Here is a 23,711-nt window from a genome sequence, read left to right as displayed (position 1 = left end):
TCTTCTAATGTGGACTACTTTCTACATTCTTATCCTGCCTCTACCATCACTCTCTGTGCTACTACTATTTACAATTATGAGTCGGTCTGTGTAGGTAGCTAAGCTTGTCCATTCGGCAAACGGTGTGAAACAAAACTCTGATACAGCAATAGCTCTAGGCACTGAGTGCAGTCCTCTGGGTTGCCCTTGCTGTCTATTCCAGTCTTCTTAATGTAAGTGCTTTGACAATTTCCAACAACAAAATGTCATTGTTTACACCAAGTAAAAGGTAGCAGTTGCCTTTTTGATTTGAGAGGAGCACATCCCATACCGCTACTGTTTCAGGGACTATTCTTCACACAAAGAAGTATGAACAAGATAAATAGGACATTGTTGATGATAGGTGCAGTTCGACTTTCGACATACCTCAGTCCGAACAGAAGTTGAACCCCCATTCCCCTGACCGACTATCTAGAATGTCTGACCAATGATTTTACGACCCAGAAGAACAGAAGAAGAGAGACTACCTCCGAGTCCTGGCCTATCTGAGTTACTGAAACATGACTGCCAAGTGCAGTAGTTCAAACCATTCCGCTCACTCACTCGTGAACAAAAACCACACAGTGTTTGTTAGTTTTTAATTTTTATTTTCAATTGAGAAATGAAAACATTATTTCTTTATTTTTAATAGCGTAGTATTCTTATGGATGAAGATGACGTTAAAGTTTACTTTAAACAACATTCCCATGAATGAAATTAGTATGACTCAAACTTAAAAATAGTTAACACTAACAGACACAGGAAATTAGTAGAATAACTGTGTGTGAGCCCCCACCTTCTTTAAAGTACTTAAGTACTGCTGGTGGTGACTCAGTAGTAGTTGGTGAATCGTCTGGCTGAAGGGCAATGGAATCTTCTTTCTGTAATGAGAAAAATGGTGCACGTTAAGCAAGCATTAATCAGTTGTCAAAAGAAGAAGTGTAGCATTTAATGGAATAAGCATCTAAAAGGTTAACACCCTCCCCAAAACCGTAACATTTTTCCAATCCCAGAAATACAAAATGTGTTATGTAACATTTCCTTCCATTACGAGACAAAATAGGGGGTTGTGTATGGCATCTGAAAATATGACATGTTTTTCCTAGACGTCACAACATCTGATGCGGCACAGATGACCATCCGTGCTGGGGCCAGCAGTGCGGAGGGGTCCACTCTGGATGCGGCGGTGCCAACAGGAGGAGCTGGGGGGGAAGGCTCAGCGGCGGCGGATGGTGGTAAGTTATTATAATACTTACTTATTATATTTTTTTTGAGTAGGCTCGTAAAGGAGTGTATGATGTACTGTACAGTAGTACACAGTACACTAGTATAAGTACACTGTACTGTCAAGAACATTTACTAATTTATAACTACTTTTTGGGCTATCACGGAGAAGACAGTCAACCTTGACTTGTAATAGCATTAGTGGCTGTACTTCTCTGGTAACCAATGGTCCCCTCTATTTCACTTGAACTCAGCTGGCCAATTTTTATTTTAAAGCCAAGTCATATCAGATCAGATGTAGTTTAGGGATGTGAAGAACGAAAAGCTAAAGAAGAGTGAAACGAAGGACGAGCGAGTCTTAATATTTATTTATGACTGTAAAAAATGGTTTTGTTGAATGCAATTCAACATAAGAAAGAATACAGCGGTTTCCAAAATATAATGAAAAGGGTGTAAGTTGGTTGTTAACAAAAAGAAATTTTGGTACATTTGAGACATTAAGAAGAATCATAGACGTACTTTGTAAGCCTGGATGTTATCTTCTTTATCCTCCTCGTCGATAGCAGAGGTGTATGATGTAGTAGCGCAGACGCTGAGTGGATGAAGTATGGCCAGTGGCAGTGCCACCCCTATAGAAAAGTAAGACATTCCTATTCCCACCTGCATGTACTGCTTAAAGTACTGCGAGTCTGCATCATCATGGCCTGTGTCTGTATTTCTTGGGTTAAAGCTGAGTGAGCTGCCATTATGGCGGCTACCACAAGTTCACGTACCAGTAATTTCTTTTGCAAAACAAGAGAAAAAAGTAAAAAGGCATTTTTTAGTACTATCTGACTATGTATGTACTAGTAGTGAGTCCACCTATAGTGCTGCTTGTGGAATTCCTGAAACTCACAGTGTCACAGGCTTACAAAGACGGCGGAAAGATACAGGCCAAAATGTTTTACTGTGTTTGCTACTTGCTGGTGTTACTGAGTGTCACAGGCTCTGTAGAAATGACTGTCCCCTTTTTGGAGCCTCGCTGGGCTCTGAATAAACAAATGGCCCCTGAGAATCTCTGGGCTCTCAAAGATAGTTGTGGCGCCTGAGCCCCTCGTGGGCTCTCAGTAAATCAAAATGCCCCCTTGAGCCTTTCAGGCTCATACACAAAATACGGCCGTTGGAGTCCCTCCGGGACTCAAGAGAACAAATGGCTCTGGGCGTTGGAGTCCCTCTTCGGGGGACTCGAAAGGAAATGATGCCACCCAGAGCCTCTCGCGGCCCTGAAGAAATGCCCCAGTAACGTAGGAGCCCGCCCGGGGCTCAAATCTGCAGGGAGGCCCCCCCGGGGCCTCTCAGGCTCTTTGACAACAAAGCCCTGGTACTGGAGGGGAGGGCGGGCGCCGGCAATGTGCCCCGACGCCCTCCTCCCTAGACGGGAACACCGAGCCCCACTTACCCGGTTTCTGGTGGGCGCTCCCAGGGTCTCCAGGCTCCTTCTCTTCCTCGGCAGCTGCGGGGCTCTCCCCACACCACGGTTGCCCCGCTGCTGGACAGAAGGCTTCTCTCTCTCCTGGGTGAGTGCACCGGATCCCAGGGTCGGCTCCCGGTAGCTTCCGGCTCCCTCCTTCCTGTCCCGGGCTGGCAGCCAATCAGAGCGCGGCCTGGGGAATGAGGTCACGGCCTGCCTGACTTCCTGTACGGCCGGGCGGCGACGGGGAAAACTTCACAGGGCAATGCCGGGTGGGCACCGGCCTTAAGCTCAATAAAGCGCTCCCAAAGCGCTCGTGACAGGGTAAAGCACAAGGTCCTTGGCAGGGTGGGCACCTGCCAGGGGACTGTCAAATCGGCAAAAAGTGGCGTGGGCAGCCACGAAAAGGGAAAGTAAAGCGCTCCCAGCGCTCAAAGACGATTCGCAGCGCTCTCAGCGCTAGGGGTGCAGGCACAGCGCTCCCAAGCGCTAGGGGCACAGCAAAGTTCCTTAAAGCAGGCAGGGGGCAAGGCTGGGCCCAGAGCCAGCTCACTGGGTCTCCAGGCAGGGAGATAATCCAAGTGGCGGTCTTCCTGGCCCCAGCAACAGCAGCAGCCCCCTCAGGCAGGATCCTGGCAGAGAACAGTTTGTGTGGCGACACAGCCCCATTTTTATGCACCACATTCCTTTGTCTGTAGGTGCAGGGTGGGGGAGAAAACAGTCACAGCTGGTTTTGGAGCACCCTTGATGTGCTCATCACCTCACTCTATTCACTGGCAGGGCTAGGGTCGTTAGACGCACCACAGGGGGCGGGGCCAGCATTGTGTGGGGAAAGCCCAGCCCCATCAGGAACCAGGTGCAGCCCTCCCCTCACATCAGCATGCTGATCTGAGCACTCACCACTGGGCAGACCCATCCAGACATCCTGGATCCTGGTATCCCAGCCAACTCCAGCCAATCACACACCAGCACCCTCACAGCCATCTACCACTTCGCCGCGCTGGCGCTGCTACTAGCGCTGCTACTAGCGCCGAGTACTTTTTAAAACTTCCTGTTTTGCATTTGGGTTCGTTTTTCTGTTTCATTCTTCCCTGATTTTAGCCTGCCTGCTTGCTGCCAGCGCCCCCTTCTCCCCTTACCTGCACCTTAAAAACGGCATTTTCTGCCTGCCAAGCACCACCACTTTGGTGGGTCCGGGTCCTGGGGGTCATTTTGGGCGCCATCTTTGTTTGGGCTACTTCAGCCAGCGGCGGCCGCCATCTTGGAGCGGACTCGCACGCTCAGGCTTGATTGGAGCGCCTACTGAAGGCGGGCTCTAGCGTGGTGCTGGTTAGACCATCTACCACTTCGCCGCGCTCGCGCTGCTACTAGCGCCGAGTACTTTTTAAAACTTCCTGTTTTGCATTTGGGTTCGTTTTTCTGTTTCATTCTTCCCTGATTTTAGCCTGCCTGCTTGCTGCCAGCGCCCCCTTCTCCCCTTACCTGCACCTTAAAAACGGCATTTTCTGCCTGCCAAGCACCACCACTTTGGTGGGTCCGGGTCCTGGGGGTCATTTTGGGCGCCATATTTGTTTGGGCTACTTCAGCCAGCGGCGGCCGCCATCTTGGAGCGGACTCACACGCTCAGGCTTGATTGGAGCGCCTACTTAAGGCGGGCTCTAGCGTGGTGCTGGTTAGACCATCTACCACTTCGCCGCGCTCGCGCTGCTACTAGCGCCGAGTACTTTTTAAAACTTCCTGTTTTGCATTTGGGTTCGTTTTTCTGTTTCATTCTTCCCTGATTTTAGCCTGCCTGCTTGCTGCCAGCGCCCCCTTCTCCCCTTACCTGCACCTTAAAAACGGCATTTTCTGCCTGCCAAGCACCACCACTTTGGTGGGTCCGGGTCCTGGGGGTCATTTTGGGCGCCATCTTTGTTTGGGCTACTTCAGCCAGCGGCGGCCGCCATCTTGGAGCGGACTCGCACGCTCAGGCTTGATTGGAGCGCCTACTTAAGGCAGGCTCTAGCATGGTGCTGGTTAGACCATCTACCACTTCGCCGCGCTCGCGCTGCTACTAGCGCCGAGTACTTTTTAAAACATCCTGTTTTGCATTTGGGTTCGTTTTTCTGTTTCATTCTTCCCTGATTTTAGCCTGCCTGCTTGCTGCCAGCGCCCCCTTCTCCCCTTACCTGCACCTTAAAAACGGCATTTTCTGCCTGCCAAGCACCACCACTTTGGTGGGTCCGGGTCCTGGGGGTCATTTTGGGCGCCATCTTTGTTTGGGCTACTTCAGCCAGCGGCGGCCGCCATCTTGGAGCGGACTCGCACGCTCAGGCTTGATTGGAGCGCCTACTTAAAGTCGCTCCCTCACGCGCAGCGTGACGCGCAGGTGGACGCCCTCGCTTAGCCTGAGTCGTGCCGGAGTCCTGCCCGTCTGCGCCCGTCAGCGTCCCGGAGGCGTCGGGGCGGCGGGGGACCCCGGTCCGGCAATACTCTGGCTGAGATGATTTGCTATTCCTCTGCGTCATTGCGGGACATGCGGGGCCATTCTAGCTCTTGCCGCTCCATTTTCCCGGGGCGGTTTAGGGGCAAACGACGCTGTCCGGGCTGTGGTCGGACGCCTTCCTGGATTTGTGCTACGGTTCCTCACCCGGCAACAGCTGGCGTGAAGCATCTTTGCCTGCTGCTGAACACGAGGTCGGTAGGGCGCCACGCCCTGCACATTTACGATCTTCTGGTCAGGGAAAATCCCCTGTGCTTGCTACTGACCGAAACTTGGCTGGGAGAGGCTTCCAATCCGGACGTCTTCTCAGCCATTCCTCCTGCGTACAATATCTTCCGGCAGGACAGAGTTAAGGGCAGGGGAGGGGGAGTGGCGGTTGTGGTGAAAAAGAGCGTCTCCTGCTCGGTGCTTCCCCTGAACTCCATTGGGAATGCCGAGTCGCTCGCCTTCACGCTCAGACTGTCCCCAGGTCAGGCCTTGAAGGGGTTGTTGGTTTATAGACCACCAGGCCCGGTGGGTTCCTTTTTGGAGGATCTGCAGACAGCCGTCTCTGAGCTGGCGCTGACCACACAGCATTGTGTTGTGGCCGGTGATTTCAACTTCCACCTTTACACGGCGGACGACCCTGTTGCGGCCAAATTGCTGGATGTAGCCGTACGCTATATAAAAGCTACTTAACATAACAACATAACATAACATAACAGCACACGTACAGCCATGTCTAGAAGTGGTACTTCCCCACTAGACACTGTAGGAAGGTGGCTACCTGACTATGGTTACCCCAGATTTGTTGCCTGTGTTTAGCTGGTTTTTTGACTTAGTTGACCTGGTTCCCTGCTAATCAGGGCCCCAGGCCATCTGCTCTCTCTGTAAAATGGATTCCATGTACCCTAGGTACATACCACAATTGAAAATGGACTCCTTGTCAGCCCCTGTATAATGCACTATAGGTGCCCAGGGCATAGGAGCCACCAAGGCCTACCAGGGGCTGCAGCATATCTTTTGCCACCCCTGGCTGGTTCTTAAATTTACACAACTGGCTGATCACTCAGCTGGGGTAAGGTGGTGTAATCACCCCTTACTTAGATATAGTATACCTATATCTAAACCTATATCTGGACACATATAAACCTGTGAGCCACTCCTATGGAAGGCCTCATCAATCCTGGAGGCAGAGTGCGTGGTTTAATGTGAGATGGAGCTCTAGCATGAGCTGAGCCTGTCTGCAGCTGTCGGGAACAACTCCCTAAGCTGTTTCAGGATAATGCCATACCATATACTCTTAAGTGCCTTATAATCCTCGCGGTTATATAGCAACTCTGGTTTGGCTTTATCAAAACATGTTGTGTAAGGTGTTCTGGCGACGGGGATAGCATTCCACCCCTCTAGAGGGGTAAGACATGTTACTTTACTTAAATGCGGTTAATTTCTAAAAGGACCTTAGATCCACAAAATGGATGCCTCTGCCACAGACAAGAGTCTGACCCCCTGCAGCTGACCGAAACTCAGCCAAATGGGGCCTGGACAAAGGGTTTCCTGTCGCAGGGGGGTGTTACCACCCTCCAGACAGGAGATAGTGGATTGTAGCAGGGAGGTTTGAAAGAAACCAGACACTGCTTGGGGCGCACAAGGCTGCCCCTTGCATAATCCGGTCAAACCAGTTCTGGGGCACTCCAGCCCTCGTGCCAGGGCGGCCTGGATCAAAGGAAGGGGGTGTATCCACCCACTTCCTGGGTCCCACCCATAGGAGGGGACCTAGCAGGTAATTCAGCCCCCCAAATTAGTATAAGACTGGGAGCAGTGCCAATGCACTTTAGATTTCCTGATGAAACATAAGAAACGAAACTCTGGACCCTTCGACATCCTACTCAACGTAGAAGACTGAAGAATATCCCTTGTGGTCAAGGAGTGACCACCCTGTGCAAACAGGCACCATCCAGCCATCGACATCTGCTTTGTCGCAGTTCCCGCCGGAACCCGCGCGACAGAGATCAACGAGATCAAGCTTGCCTGCCTTCCAACAGCCCGATCCACAGTCCCTGCAGAGCAGAGACCCGTGGAGGCGACCGGAAGCGTGGGGCACGCCATCTTTAATTGACCACGAGACGCTGACCGTGCAGCCCGTGAGTGACCCTCGAAGCTGTACACCGGGGTTTCAGAAGCCCCAACCCTGAGCCACTCTTGCACTGAAGTTCAGCCCTCCACACTCGACGAGTGCTGCGTGGGGCCCTTCTGCTCCATTTGGCTCAACGCGTTGGCCCGGTCACTTGCCAGCCGGCTAGTGGCCCCTGTACCGACGAACTTTGAAATTCGACCTGCAAATCTGGTTGCTCCAGATCTGCACCAGCTCCCCTGAAAAGGAGCCCCCACTCTGACCCTCCTGGTTCGAGTGAGAAGCAATCTCCCGGTTCCGCATGGATTGCTCTTGCCAAGTGTTGTTTGCTCCAAACTTGAAGCCGACTGCGCCGACGGTGAGAGCCCTTGTGGGACAGATCGTGACCCGCTCCTGGACGTCGCAGATGCCCCAGAGCCCACGTGACAGCGGAGAGAAGCTCCTCAACGACCACCTGATTGCGCCCGACATTGCCTGGTTCCGTCCTGGTTCCACCCTGGTCACTGCTGAGTGACCCAGACTCTGTCCCCTCTGCTTTCAGGTACTTTTCGACTCGAGTCCACCCTTGGACTCCACCGGACACTTCTCTTTCACCCCGCCTGCAGCCCTTTCAGCTCCAAGCACCAAGAGCCTGCGTGACGAAACCCGACTCAACTTCGACCCTGTGCACCCGCTTCCTGTGGGTGAGGTAACTTTGCTCCGCCGGTGTTCCCACACTGGTACACATCTCTAGGGTCTGTGTCTTAAGTTTTGTTCCTCTAGGTTCAGCGGAAGTGTCCTTAAACTTTAACTTTACAACTTTTACGCACCATTGGTTAACATTGGTGCACGCGTGCGCTTTCCGCACTGCTCCCGAATCCCGTGGGCCTCTCCCGACTTCAGCATTGCTTGTCTCGACTGCTCCCAGCGATTCCCTAGGCCCTAGGCCTAACCACTGTTCGATTGGTATCTCTTATACCACTTGTTTAGTATATGGTTAGAGTGGCCCCCCGCCCTCATCCATAATTGTGCAACTTTGTATGTTTAAACTGTGCTTTTGATTTAACGCTTGTGCCCCTTTATTCATAAAGAATACTGGGGATTGTTTTTAGTAATAAATACATATATTTTTATAATATATACTTGTGTGGTGTCCTTTCATTTGATATTACAGGATTGTATGTGGTAAAACAGCTCGCTTAACACGACCTCTTAAGTTAAGCCTTTAGGCTGCTTAGTCCATGCTACCCCTAGGATAGCTTGTCTAACAAGGTTGACTTACAACCAGACACCATAAGGGATTGTTTGGTCTGATAACCGGTGGTTCCAGAATTGGAAACATCACCTATCAGGCCAACTTCTCACATTGGTGGCAGCGGTGGGATTTGAGCTTGCTGTTGTTTTACCATTGCAATCTTTTATCAAATTGAAAGATCACATCAAGTACCTCAAGGTACATATAAATCAAAAGCTTAGCATATTTAAGTTCTACTGAACTTAGTAGTTGTAGATTAAAGGGATTAGCACACCCTGACTACAACTCACTAGCAAGGTACAGTAGGAAAACACTTAGTGTAGGTAAGTGCACCACTTATACCTCACTAGTAGTCATGTCTGACACAGGAAAAGCCTCAGGTTCTGCTCCTGTGACAGTTGACCTTACCAAGGCAACTTCCAGCTATGACAAATTAACCCGAAAGGACTTGATTGCCTTGTGCATATCAAGAGGGTTAAAAAGGGGCAGAAGTCCCACATGTCCTATCCTGATAGCCATTCTAGAACAGGATGACTTAGAGAAGGCGAATGAAGTTCCCTTAGAGTCAGGAGATGGAGTGAACCCCCCTGTAACTGATACCCCTCCGGAGGAAGGAGAAGAGGAGGAAGAAGAGGAGGAGGAGGACTCAGATGTAGAGGACCCAGAAGATCAGGATCAGAGGGGTAGCCAGGTCCTAGTTGCCAGGCTTAACCAGGCCAACTTAGACCTACTGGGAAATGGAGAGGGCCAGCACCTCCCCAGATCCCACCATATCATTCTCCCAGGCAACAGAAGAGTGAGATCTCCCTCAGGGGACTCTCATATTTCTAGTGCCTCAAGAGAATCTCAGAGAGGTATGACTGCCTCTCAGAAGATAGAGCATAGGTCCAGAATGAGGGCTGTCAAACTCCAAATAGAGAGGGAGGAGGTAGCCTTGGCTCAAGCTAGACTTGCCTTGGCAAGAGAGCAAAAATTGTGTGGCTTAGATGCCACTGGTGGCAGCAATATTCCTAAAGAGAAACCCAGGTCCTATGATAGTAGAAACCTGACAAAGATTGTGCCCCCCTACAAGGAAGGGGATGACATCCACAAGTGGATAACTGCTCTTGAGAGAGCCTGCATGGTACAGCAGGTTCCTGAGGAACAGTGGGCAGCAATCTTATGGTACTCCTTTTCAGAGAAAGGGAGAGATAAGCTCCTCACTGTTAGACATGAGGATGCAAACAATTACAAAGTCCTTGTAGGAAGGTGGCTACCTGACTATGGTTACCCCAGATTTTTTGCCTGTGTTTAGCTGGTTTTTTGACTTAGTTGACCTGGTTCCCTGCTAATCAGGGCCCCAGGCCATCTGCTCTCTCTGTAAAATGGATTCCATGTACCCTAGGTACATACCACAATTGGAAATGGACTCCTTGTCAGCCCCTGTATAATGCACTATAGGTGCCCAGGGCATAGGGGCCACCAAGGCCTACCAGGGGCTGCAGCATATATTTTGCCACCCCTGGCTGGTTCTTAAATTGACACAACTGGCTGATCACTCAGCTGGGGTAAGGTGGTGTAATCACCCCTTACTTAGATATAGTATACCTATATCTAAACCTATATCTGGACACATATAAACCTGTGAGCCACTCCTATGGAAGGCCTCATCAATCCTGGAGGCAGAGTGCGTGGTTTAATGTGAGATGGAGCTCTAGCATGAGCTGAGCCTGTCTGCAGCTGTCGGGAATAACTCCCTAAGCTGTTTCAGGATAATGCCATACCATATACTCTTAAGTGCATTATAATCCTTGCGGTTATATAGCAACTCTGGTTTGGCTTTATCAAAACATGTCGTGTAAGGTGTAATACGATTTGGAATACTATCCCCTCGCCAGTTCTGGCGATGGGGATAGCATTCCACCCCTCTAGAGGGGTAAGACATGTTACTTTACTTAAATGCGGTTAATTTCTAAACGGACCTTAGATCCACAAAATGGATGCCTCTGCCACAGACAAGAGTCTGACCCCCTGAAGCTGACCGAAACTCAGCCAAATGGGGCCTGGACAAAGGGTTTCCTGTCGCAGGGGGGTGTTACCACCCTCCAGACAGGAGATAGTGGATTGTAGCAGGGAGGTCTGAAAGAAACCAGACACTGCCTGGGGCGCACAAGGCTGCCCCTTGTATAATCAGGCCAAACCGGTTCTGGGGCACTCCAGCCCTCATGCCAGGGCGGCCTGGATCAAAGGAAGGGGGTGTATCCACCCACTTCCTGGGTCCCACCCATAGGAGGGGACCTAGCAGGTAATCCAGCCCCCAAAATTAGTATAAGACTGGGAGCAGTGCCAATGCACTTCAGATTTCCTGATGAAACATAAGAAACGAAACTCTGGACCCTTTGACATCCTACTCAACGTAGAAGACTGAAGAATCTCCCTTGTGGTCAAGGAGTGACCACCCTGTGCAAACAGGCACCATCCAGCCATCGACGTCTGCTTTGTCGCAGTTCCTGCCGGAACTCAAGCGACAGAGATCGACGAGATCAAGCTTGCCTGCCTTCCAACAGCCCGATCCACAGTCCCTGCAGAGCTGAGACCCGTGGAGGCGACCAGAAGCGTGGGGCATGCCATCTTGAATTGACCACAAGACGCTGACCGTGCAGCCCACGAGTGACCCTCGAAGCTGTACACCGGGGTTTGAGAAGCCCCATCCCTGAGCCACTCTTGCACCGAAGTTCAGCCCTCCACACTCGACGAGTGCTGCGTGGGGCTCTTCTGCTCCATTTGGCTCAACACGTTGGCCCGGTCACTTGCCAGCCGGCTAGTGGCCCCTGTACCGACGAACTTTGAAATTCGACCTGCAACTCTGGTTGCTCCAGATCTGCACCAGCTCCCCTGAAAAGGAGCCCCCACTCTGACCCTCCTGGTTCGAGTGAGAAGCAATCTCCCGGTTCCGCGTGGATTGCTCTTGCCAAGTGTTGTTTGCTCCAAACTTGAAGCCGACTGCGCCGACGGTGAGAGCCTTCATGGGACAGATCGTGACCCGCTCCTGGACGTCGCAGATGCCCCAGAGCCCACGTGACAGCGGAGAGAAGCTCCTCAACGACCACCTGATTGCGCCCGACATTGCCTGGTTCCGTCCTGGTTCCACCCTGGTCACTGCTGAGTGACCCAGACTCTGTCCCCTCTGCTTTCAGGTACTTTTCGACTCGAGTCCACCCTTGGACTCCACCGGACACTTCTCTTTCACCCCGCCTGCAGCCCTTTCAGCTTCAAGCACCAAGAGCCTGCGTGACGAAACCCGACTCAACTTCGACCCTGTGCACCCGCTTCCTGTGGGTGAGGTAACTTTGCTCCGCCGGTGTTCCCACACTGGTACACATCTCTAGGGTCTGTGTCTTAAGTTTTGTTCCTCTAGGTTCAGCGGAAGTGTCCTTAAACTTTAACTCTACAACTTTTACGCACCATTGGTTAACATTGGTGCATGCGTGCGCTTTCCGCACTGCACCCGAATCCCGCGGGCTTTTCCCGACTTCAGCACTGCTTGTCCCGACTGCTCCCAGCGATTCCCTAGGCCCTAGGCCTAACCACTGTTCGATTGGTATCTCTTATACCACTTGTTTAGTATATGGTTTGAGTGGCCCCCCGCCCTCATCCATAATTGTCAACTTTGTATGTTTAAACGGTGCTTTTGATATAACGCTTGTGCCCCTTTATTCATAAAGAATACTGGGGATTGTTTTTAGTAATAAATACATATATTTTTATAATATATACTTGTGTGGTGTCCTTTCATTTGATATTACAGGATTGTATGTGGTAAAACAGCTCGCTTAACACGACCTCTTAAGTTAAGCCTTTAGGCTGCTTAGTCCATGCTACCCCTAGGATAGCTTGTCTAATAAGGTTGACTTGCAACCAGACACCATAAGGGATTGTTTGGTCTGATAACCGGTGGTTCCAGAATTGGAAACATCACCTATCAGGCCAACTTCTCACAGTCCTGAAGAGTGTCCTAATAGATGGGTTTGGCTTAACCACTGAACAGTACAGGTTGAAGTTCAGAGACACCCAGAAGACACAGACTCAGGACTGGACTGATTTTGTTGATTGTGCAACTAAGGCTCTGGAGGGTTGGCTACATGGCAGCAAAGAACATGACTTTACAGGATTGTATAATTTGATTATGAGGGAGCAGATCCTAAGTAATTGTCAGAACCAGCTCTTACACCAGCACCTGGTGGACTCTGATCTGACCTCTCCCCAAGAATTGGGAAAGAAGGCAGACAAGTGGGTCAGAACCAGGATTAGGCATAAGAATCAGGACAGTAACCAGAAGAAGGAGTCTACCAAGCCTCAAGATAAGGGTGGGGATAAAAATAAAGAAAAGACTTCCACAGGGCCCCAAAACTCCAAGAATGGGGGTGGGTCCCAAGACACTTCTTCAACAGAGAAAAAGCCTTATTGTCATGTCTGTAAACAGGTTCAACAAGTTCAAAAGGGCTGTAGCCAACCCCCTTCTGTGGGACCTCTCTGTAAGCAAAGAGCAGGCAGGGTAAAAGAATGTCCCATTTCCGCCTGAGCTTCTCTGGTAATCCTTTTATCATGCCTTTTAGGGTCTTGTTAAATCTCTCCACAAGCCCATTGCATTGTGGATGATATGGGGTGGTAAACTTATAGTTTACTCCACATTCCTTCCACATTGCTTTCAGATAGCTAGACATAAAATTCGTGCCTCTATCTGATAGTACCTCCTTAGGAAAGCCCACTCTTGAGAAAACTGCAATGAGGGCCTTTGCCACCACAGGGGCTGTGGTGGTCCTTAGGGGAATAGCCTCTGGATACCTGGTGGCATGATCCACTACCACCAGTATGAATCTGTTCCCAGATGCTGTTTGGGGGTCCATTGGACCCACAATATCAATTCCAACTCTTTCAAAGGGAACTCCCACCACAGGTAGTGGTATTAGGGGGGCCTTTGTTGTGCCACCTGACTTACCACTGGCTTGGCAAGTGACACAGGAGCGACAAAACTCCTTGACATCCTCTGACATGTGAGGCCAGTGAAAGTGTGAAACAAGCCTGTCCCACGTCTTGTTCTGGCCTAAGTGTCCTGCAAGGGGAATATCATGGGCCAAGGTAAGGAGGAACCCCCTAAACTGCAGAGGTATAACCAACCTCCTGGTCATGCCAGGCTTGGGGGCTCTAGCCTCTGAGTAAAGGAGTCCATCATCCCAATACACAGTATGGGTACCTTGGGCATCCCCAGCAGCCTCAGCAGCAGCCTGCTGTCTGAGGGGTTCAAGGGAAGGGCAATCTAATTGAGCCTGCCTCAGGTCTGCCCTTGAGGGTCCCCCTGTCCCCAGAAACTCAACCTGGTCAGGTTCAAGCTCCTCAGAGACAGTCTCCTCTTGGACTGCAGAATCAGTTTCCTCTGAAACCTGATCCTCAACCTGGGGCAAGGTGGAAGGCTGAGCCTTTCCTCTCTTGCTCCTTCTCTTGGGTTGTGGCTGGTCTATTGTTTCAAGATCCACCACTGGTTCAGGAAGGCACTTCTTAGCCTGAGCCCTTGTCATGGCAAGGACATGCTCTGAAATCCCTAGCATTTCTGCATGAGTCCTGTACTCCACTTCTGACCATGCTGAGCTTTCAAGGTCATTTCCTAACAGACAGTCTACTGGTAGGTCTGCACTCACCACAACCTTCTTTAGGCCATCAACCCCTCCCCAGGAGAAGTTCACAACTGCCACACTATGGGAAGTAGTGGAGTTGCTTGCATTGGTTACTAGGTAGCTCTCACCTAGTACAATCTGTCCAGGGTCCACAAAGTCAGGTGTCACCATTGTGACACTGGCACATGTGTCCCTGTAAGCTTGAGCCAGTTTCTCATTAATTAAGGGAGTCTGTCTGTATTTGCCCAGGTTACTGGGGCTTACTGCAGTGGGCAACTCAATGTCCACATCATACAGGAGAACTGCCTGTGTAGGGATTCTGACTAGGCCAGATCCTACTTCAATACCCAGGGTCAACCCAGCTACACCCTTGGACTGTGTTCCACCACTGCTTACTGTACTTGGGGTTGCAGTTGCTTTAGGAGCTGGAGTGGTGGGGACTGGATTTGCCTTGGTGCATTCACTGCCCCAGTGTGAAACTGATTTGCAGGTATTACACCAAGGTGTCTTTGGACCTTTGTTCTTCTTCTTCTTGTTTCCATTTTGGGAACCACCCTCCTTACTATTAGTTTGGGGGCCTGAAGACTTCTGGTCTTTTTCTTTATCTTTCTGATTACCACCCTTCTGGTCTGTTTTCTTCTGGTCACCACCTTGGTTCTGGGGTTTCTGCTTAATCCTTGTTCTGACCCATTTGTCCGCCTTCTTTCCCAATTCTTGGGGAGAGGTCAGATCAGAGTCAATAAGGTATTGATGCAACAGCTGGTTTGTACAGTTATTAAGGATCTGTTCTCTCATTATAAGATTGTACAATCCTGTATAGTCTGAAACTTTACTTCCCTGCAACCAACCCTCCAAAGCCTTAGTGGCACACTCAACGAAATCAGTCCAGTCTTGAGTCTGTGCTTTTTGGGTGTCTCTGAACAACAACCTGTATTGCTCAGTGGTTAGGCCAAACCCTTCAATAAGAGCACTCTTCAAAACAGAGTCGTTTTTGTCATCCTCAGGTCTAACTGTGAGGAGCCTGTCCCTCCCTTTCTCAGAAAAGGAGTACCATAAAATTGCAGCCCACTGATCTTGAGGAACCTGCTGTACCATGCAGGCTCTCTCCAGAGCAGTCATCCATTTGTGGATGTCATCCCCTTCTTTAAAGGGGGGCACAATTTTTGTCAGGTTTCTATTGTCATAGCCCCTGTCTTTTTCTCTTGGAAAATTGCTGCCACCAGTGGCATCTAAGCCACTTAATTTCTGCTCTCTTGCCAAGGTAAATCTAGCTTGAGCCAAGGTAAGTTTAGCTTGAGCCAGGGCTACCTCCTCCCTCTCTATTTGGAGTCTGACAGCCCTCATTCTGGCCCTATGCTCAGTCTTTTGAGAGGCAGTCATACCTCTCTCAGATTCTCTGGAGGCACTAGAAATATGAGAGTCCCCTGAGGGAGATCTCACTCTTCTGTTGCCTGGGAGAATAAGACTGTGGGATCTGGGGAGGTGCTGGCCCTCTCCATTTCCCAGTAGGTCTAAGTTGGCCTGGTTAAGCCTGGCAACTAGGACCTGGCTACCCCTCTGATCCTGATCTTCGGTGTCCTCAACATCTGAGTCCTCCTCCCCCTCCTCTCCATCTTCCTCCTGAGGGGTGTCAGTTACAGGGGGTTTCTCTCCACTTCCTGACTGTAAGGGAATTCCATTCACCTTCTCTAAGTCATCCTGTTCTAGGATGTCTATCAGGATTTGGCAGGTGGGACTTCTGCCCCTTTTTAACCCTCTTGATTTGCACAAGGCAATCAAGTCCCTTTGGGTTAGTTTGTCATAGCTGGAAGTTGCCTGGGTAAGGTCAACTGTCACAGGAGCAGACCCTGAGGCTTTTCCTGTGTCAGACATGACTCTAGTGTGGTGTAAGTGATGCACCTACCTACACTAAGTGTTTTCCTACTGTACCTTACTAGTGAGTTGTAGTCAGGGTGTGCTAATCCCTTCAACCTACAACTACTAAGTTCAGTAGAACTTAATATGCTAAGCTTTTGATTTTATATGTACCTAGAGGTACTTGATGTGATCTTTCAATTTGATACAAAGATTGCAATGGTAAAACAACAGCAAGCTCAAATCCGCACCGCTGCTCACCAATGTGAGAAGTTGGCCTGGTAGGGGATGTTTCCAATTCTGGAACCACCTACTACCTGACCAAACAATCCCTTATGGTGTCTGGTTGTAAGTCAACCTTATTAGACAAGCTATCCTAGGGGTAGCATGGACTAAGCAGCCTAAAGGCTTAACTTAAGAGGTCGTGTTAAGCGAGCTGTTTTACCACATACAATCCTGTAATATCAAATGAAAGGACACCACACAAGTATATATTATAAAAATATATGTGTTTATTACTAAAAACAATCCCCAGTATTCTTTATGAATAAAGGGGCACAAGCGTTAAATCAAAAGCACTGTTTAAACATACAAAGTTGCACAATTATGGATGAGGGCAGGGGGCCACTCAAACCATATACTAAACAAGTGGTATAAGAGAGGCCACTCGAGCAGTGGTTAGGCCTAGGGCCTAGGGAATCGCTGGGAGCAGTCAGGACAAGCAATGCTGAAGTCGGGAATGGCCCTCGGGATTCGGGAGAGGTGCGGGAAGCGCACGCACGCACCAGTGTTAACCAATGGTGCGTAAAAGTTGTAAAGTTAAAGTTAAAGGACACTTCCGCTGAACCTAGAGGAACAAAACTTAACACACAGACCCTAGAGGTGTGCACCAGTGTGGGAACACCGGCGGAGCAAAGTTACCTCACCCACAGGAAGTGGGTGCACAGGGTCGAAGTGGCGTCGGGTTCTGACACGCAGGCTCTTGGTGCTTGGAGCTGAAAGGGCTGCAGGCGGGTTAAAGATGAAGTGTCCGGTGGAGTCCAAGGGTGGACTCAAGTCGAAGAGTACCTGAAAGCAGAGGGGACAGAGTCTGGGTCACTCAGCAGTGACCAGGGTGGAACCAGGACGGAACCAGGCAATGTCGGGCGCAATCAGGTGGTCGTCGAGGAGCTTCTCTCCGCTGTCACGTGGGCTCTGGGGCATCTGCGACGTCCAGGAGCAGGTCACGATCTGTCCCACGCAGGCTCTCACCGTCGGTGCAGTCGGCTTCAAGTTTGGAGCAAACAAGCCTTGGCAAGAGCGATCCACGCGGGATCAGAAGATTGCTTCTCACTCGGACCAGGAAGGTCAGAGTCGGGGCTCCTTTTCAGGGGAGCTGGTGTGGATCTGGAGCAACCAGATTCACGAGTCTTCTTAGTCGTTTCGTCGGCACAGGGACCACTAGCCAGCTGGCAAGTGACCGGGCCAACGCGTTGAGCCAAATAGAGCCAAAGGGCCCCACGCAGCACTCGTCGAGTGTGGAGGGCTGAACTTCGGCTCAGGAGCAGCTCAGGGTGGGGGCTTCTCAAACCCCGGTGCACAGCTTCGAGGATCACTCGTGGGCTGCACGGTCAGCGTCTCGTGGTCAATTCAAGATGGCGTGCCCCACGCTTCCGGTCACCTCCACGGGTCTCAGCTTTGCAGGGACTGTGGATCGGGCTGTTAGAAGGCAGGCAGGCTTGATCTCGTCAATCTCAGTCGCTCGAGTTCCGGCGGGAACTGCAACTAAGTAGACGTCGAGGGCTGGATGGTGCCTGCTGCTGCAGGGTGGTCACTCCTTGACCACAAGGGAGATTCTTCGGGCTTCCACGTTGAGATGGAGGTCGAAGGGTCCAGAATTTCGTTTCAAATGTTTCTTCCAGGAAATCTGATGTGCATTGGCACTGCTCCCACTCTTATTCGAATCTGGGGGGCGTGATTACCTGCTAGGTCCCCTCCTATGGGTGGGACCCAGGAAGTGGGTGGATACACCCCCTTCCTTTGATCCAGGCCGCCCTGGCACGAGGGCTGGAGTGCCCCAGAACCGGTTTGGCCGGATTATGCAAGGGGCAGCCTTGTGCGCCCCAAGCAGTGTCTGGTTTCTTTCAAACCTCCCTGCTACAATCCACTATCTCCTGTCTGGAGGGCGGTGACACCCTCCTGTGACAGGAAACCCTTTGTCCAGGACCCATTTGGTTGAGTTTCGGTCAACTGCAGGGGTCCAGACATTTGTCTGTGGCAGAGGCATCCATTTTGTGGATCTTAAGGTCTTTGGAGAAATTAACCGCATTTAAGTGAAGTAACATGTCTTACCCCTCTAGAGGGGTGGAATGCCATCCCCGTCGCCAGAACTGGCGAGGGGATGGTATTCCAAATCGTATGACACCTTACACGACATGTTTTGATAAAGCCAAACCAAAGTTGCTATTTAACCGCGAGGATTATAAGGCACTTAAGAGTATATGGTATGGCATTATCCTGAAACAGCTTAGGGAGTTGTTCCCGACAGCTGCAGACAGGCTCAGCTCATGCTAGAGCTCCATCTCACATAAAACCACGCACTCTGCCTCCAGAATTGATGAGGCCTTCCATAGGAGTGGCTCACAGGTTTACATGTGTCCAGATATAGGTTTAGACATAGGTATACTATATCTAAGCAAGGGGTGTGTACACCACCTTACCCCAGCTGAGTGATCAGCCAGTTGTGTCAATTTAAGAACCAGCCAGGGGTGGCAAAAGATAGGCTGCAGCCCCTGGTAGGCCTTGGTGGCCCCTATGCCCTGGGCACCTATAGTGCATTATACAGGGGCTGACAAGGAGTCCATTTCCAATTGGTATGTGCCTATAGCACATGTGTGAGAAGTTGGCCTGGTAGGAGATGTTTCCAATTCTGGAACCACCTACTACCTGACCAAACAATCCCTTATGGTGTCTGGTTGTAAGTCAACCTTATTAGACAAGCTATCCTAGGGGTAGCATGGACTAAGCAGCCTAAAGGCTTAACTTAAGAGGTCGTGTTAAGCGAGCTGTTTTACCACATACAATCCTGTAATACCAAATGAAAGGACACCACACAAGTATATATTATAAAAATATATGTGTTTATTACTAAAAACAATCCCCAGTATTCTTTATGAATAAAGGGGCACAAGCGTTAAATCAAAAGCACTGTTTAAACATACAAAGTTGCACAATTATGGATGAGGGCAGGGGGCCACTCAAACCATATACTAAACAAGTGGTATAAGAGATGCCACTCGAGCAGTGGTTAGGCCTAGGGCCTAGGGAATCGCTGGGAGCAGTCAGGACAAGCAATGCTGAAGTCGGGAATGGCCCTCGGGATTCGGGAGATGTGCGGAAAGCGCACGCATGCACCAATGTTAACCAATGGTGCGTAAAAGTTGTAAAGTTAAAGTTAAAGGACACTTCCGCTGAACCTAGAGGAACAAAACTTAACACACAGACCCTAGAGGTGTGCACCAGTGTGGGAACACCGGCGGAGCAAAGTTACCTCACCCACAGGAAGTGGGTGCACAGGGTCGAAGTGGCGTCGGGTTTTGACACGCAGGCTCTTGGTGCTTGAAGCTGAAAGGGCTGCAGGCGGGTTAAAGATGAAGTGTCCGGTGGAGTCCAAGGGTGGACTCAAGTTGTAGAGTACCTGAAAGCAGAGGGGACAGAGTCTGGGTCACTCAGCAGTGACCAGGGTGGAACCAGGATGGAACCAGGCAATGTCGGGCGCAATCAGGTGGTCGTCGAGGAGATTCTCTCCGCTGTCACGTGGACTCTGGGGCATCTGGGACGTCCAGGAGCAGGTCACGATCTGTACCACGCAGGTTCTCACCGTCGGTGCAGTCGGCTTCAAGTTTGGAGCAAACAAGCCTTGGCAAGAGCAATCCACGCGGGATCGGAAGATTGCTTCTCACTCGGACCAGGAAGGTCAGAGTCCGGGCTCCTTTTCAGGGGAGCTGGTGTATGTAGGAAGGTGGCTACCTGACTATGGTTACCCCAGATTTTTTTGCCTGTGTTTAGCTGGTTTTTTGACTTAGTTGACCTGGTTCCCTGCTAATCAGGGCCCCAGGCCATCTGCTCTCTCTGTAAAATGGATTCCATGTACCCTAGGTACATACCAATTGGAAATGGACTCCTTGTCAGCCCCTGTAGAATGCACTATAGGTGCACAGGGCACAGGAGCCACTAAGGCCTACCAGGGGCTGCAGCATATCTTTTGCCACCCCTGGCTGGTTCTTAAATTGACACAACTGGCTGATCACTCAGCTGGGGTAAGGTGGTGTACACACCCCTTGCTTAGATATAGTATACCTATGTCTAAACCTATATCTGGACACATGTAAACCTGTGAGCCACTCCTATAGACAGGCCTCACCAATCCTGGAGGCTGGGTGCATGGTTTTTATGTGAGATGGAGCTCTAGCATGAGCTGAGCCTGTCTGCAGCCGTCGGGAACAAATCCCTAAGCTGTTTCAGGATAATGCCATACCATATACTATTAAGTGCCTTATAATCCTCGCGGTTATTTAGCAACTCTGGTTTGGCTTTATCAAAACATGTCGTGTAAGGTGTCATACGCTTTGGAATACCATCCCCTCGCCAGTTCTGGCGACGGGGATGGCATTCCACCCCTCTAGAGGGGTAAGACATGTTACTTCACTTTAATGCGGTTGATTTCTCCAAAGGCCTTAAGATCCACAAAATGGATGCCTCTGCCACAGACAAATGTCTGGACCCCTGGAGCTGACCGAAACCCAGTCAAGGGGGTCCTGGACAAAGGGTTTCCTGTCACAGGAGGGTGTCACCGCCCTCCAGACAGGAGATAGTGTATTGTAGCAGGGAGGTTTGAAAGAAACCAGACACTGCCTGGGGCGCACAAGGCTGCCCCTTGCATAATCCGGCCAAACCGGTTCTGGGGCACTCCAGCCCTCGTGCCAGGGCGGCCTGGATCAAAGGAAGGGGGTGTATCCACCCACTTCCTGGGTCCCACCCATAGGAGGGGACCTAGCAGGTAATCACGCCCACCAGATTCGAATAAGAGTGGGAGCAGTGCCAATGCACATCAGATTTCCTGGAAGAAACATTTGAAACGATATTCTGGACCCTTCGCCCTCCATCTCAACGTGGAAGCCCGAAGAATCTCCCTTGTGGTCAAGGAGTGACCACCCTGCAGCAGCAGGCACCATCCAGCCCTCGACGTCTACTTAGTTGCAGTTCCCGCCGGAACTCGAGCGACTGAGATCGACGAGATCAAGCCTGCCCAGCTTCTAACAGCCCGATCCACAGTCCCTGCAAAGCTGAGACCCGTGGAGGCGACCGGAAGCGTGGGGCACGCCATCTTGAAGTGACCACGAGACGCTGACCGTGCAGCCCACGAGTGACCCTCGAAGCTGTACACCGGGGTTTGAGAAGCCCCCACCCTGAGCTACTCCTGAGCCGAAGTTCAGCCCTCCACACTCGACGAGTGCTGCGTGGGGCCCTTTGGCACGATTTGGCTCAACGCGTTGGCCCGGTCACTTGCCAGCTGGCTTGTGGTCCCTGTGCCGACGAACTACAAAAGAAGACTCGTGATTCTGGTTGCTCCAGATCCACACCAGCTCCCCTGAAAGGGAGCCCCGACTCTGACCTTCCTGGTCCGAGTGAGACGCCATCTTCCAATCCCGCGTGGATTGCTCTTACCAAGGCTTGTTTGCTCCAAACCGGAAGCCGACTGCACCGACGGTGAGAGCCTGCGTGGGACAGATCGTGACCTGCTCCTGGACGTCGCAGATGCCCCAGAGCCCACGTGACAGCGGAGAGAAGCGCCTCGACGACCACCTGATTGCGCCCAACATTGCCTGGTTCCGTCCTGGTTCCACCCTGGTCACTGCTGAGTGACCCAGACTCTGTCCCCTCTGCTTTCAGGTACTCTACAGCTTGAGTCCACCCTTGGACTCCACCGGACACTTCGTCTTCACCCTGCCTGCAGCCCTTTCAGCTCCAAGCACCAAGAGCCTGCGTGTCAAAACCCGACGCCACTTCGACCCTGTGCACCCACTTCCTGTGGGTGAGGTAACTTTGCTCCGCCGGTGTTCCCACACTGGTGCACACCTCTAGGGTCTGTGTGTTAAGTTTTGTTCCTCTAGGTTCAGCGGAAGTGTCCTTAAACTTTAACTCTTTGACTTTTACGCACCATTGGTTAACATTGGTGCATGCGTGCGCTTTCCGCACATCTCCCGAATCCCGAGGGCCATTCCCGACTTCAGCATTGCTTGTCCTGACTGCTCCCAGCGATTCCCTAGGCCCTAGGCCTAACCACTGTTCGAGTGGCCTCTCTTATACCACTTGTTTAGTATATGGTTTGAGTGGCCCCCCGCCCTCATCCATAATTGTGCAACTTGTATGTTTAAACAGTGCTTTTGATTTAACGCTTGTGCCCCTTTATTCATAAAGAATACTGGGGATTGTTTTTAGTAATAAACACATATATTTTTATAATATATACTTGTGTGGTGTCCTTTCGTTTGGTATTACAGGATTGTATGTGGTAAAACAGCTCGCTTAACACGACCTCTTAAGTTAAGCCTTTAGGCTGCTTAGTCCATGCTACCCCTAGGATAGCTTGTCTAATAAGGTTGACTTACAACCAGACACCATAAGGGGATTGTTTGGTCAGGTAGTAGGTGGTTCCAGAATTGGAAACATCCCCTACCAGGCCAACTTCTCACAGTGTGGATCTGGAGCAACCAGATTCACGAGTCTTCTTAGGTAGTTCGTCGGCACAGGGACCACAAGCCAGCTGGCAAGTGACCGGGCCAACGCGTTGAGCCAAATCGTGCCAAAGGGCCCCACGCAGCACTCGTTGAGTGTGGAGGGCTGAACTTCGGCTCAGGAGTAGCTCAGGGTGGGGGCTTCTCAAACCCCGGTGCACAGCTTCGAGGATCACTCGTGGGCTGCACGGTCAGCGTCTCGTGGTCAATTCAAGATGGCGTGCCCCACGCTTCCGGTCGCCTCCACGGGTCTCAGCTTTGCAGGGACTGTGGATCGGGCTGTTAGAAGCTGGGCAGGCTTGATCTCGTCGATCTCAGTCGCTAGAGTTCCGGCGGGAACTGCAACTAAGTAGACGTCGAGGGCTGGATGGTGCCTGCTGCTGCAGGGTGGTCACTCCTTGACCACAAGGGAGATTCTTCGGGCTTCCACGTTGAAATGGAGGGCGAAGGGTCCAGAATATCGTTTCAAATGTTTCTTCCAGGAAATCTGATGTGCCTTGGCACTGCTCCCACTCTTATTCGAATCTGGGGGGCGTGATTACCTGCTAGGTCCCCTCCTATGGGTGGGACCCAGGAAGTGGGTGGATACACCCCCTTCCTTTGATCCAGGCCGCCCTGGCACGAGGGCTGGAGTGCCCCAGAACCGGTTTGGCCGGATTATGCAAGGGGCAGCCTTGTGCGCCCCAAGCAGTGTCTGGTTTCTTTCAAACCTCCCTGCTACAATACACTATCTCCTGTCTGGAGGGCGGTGACACCCTCCTGTGACAGGAAACCCTTTGTCCAGGACCCCCTTGACTGAGTTTCGGTCAGCTCCAGGGGTCCAGACATTTGTCTGTGGCAGAGGCATCCATTTTGTGGATCTTAAGGTCTTTGGAGAAATCAACCGCATTAAAGTAAAGTAACATGTCT

The 23,711-nt window shown here is 51.0% G+C and overlaps 1 long non-coding RNA gene across 1 annotated transcript in view; it reads right to left on the bottom strand.

Moving 5' to 3' along the window:
* Positions 1-777: 777 nt before the first annotated feature.
* LOC144806157 (uncharacterized) overlaps positions 778-23,711 on the bottom strand; it is a 183,944-nt gene continuing 161,010 nt past the window's right edge. Inside the window, exon 3 of the long non-coding RNA XR_013605705.1 lies at positions 778-899. This is a non-coding gene — a long non-coding RNA (uncharacterized LOC144806157). The remainder of the gene's footprint in view (positions 900-23,711) is intronic.

Source organism: Lissotriton helveticus, assembly GCF_964261635.1.
Source record: "Lissotriton helveticus chromosome 1_1 unlocalized genomic scaffold, aLisHel1.1 SUPER_1_unloc_5, whole genome shotgun sequence".
NCBI classification, from domain to species: Eukaryota; Metazoa; Chordata; class Amphibia; order Caudata; family Salamandridae; genus Lissotriton; species Lissotriton helveticus.
The sequence above is the reverse complement of the archived record's forward strand: the minus strand, read 5'-3'. Positions and strand labels throughout refer to the sequence as shown.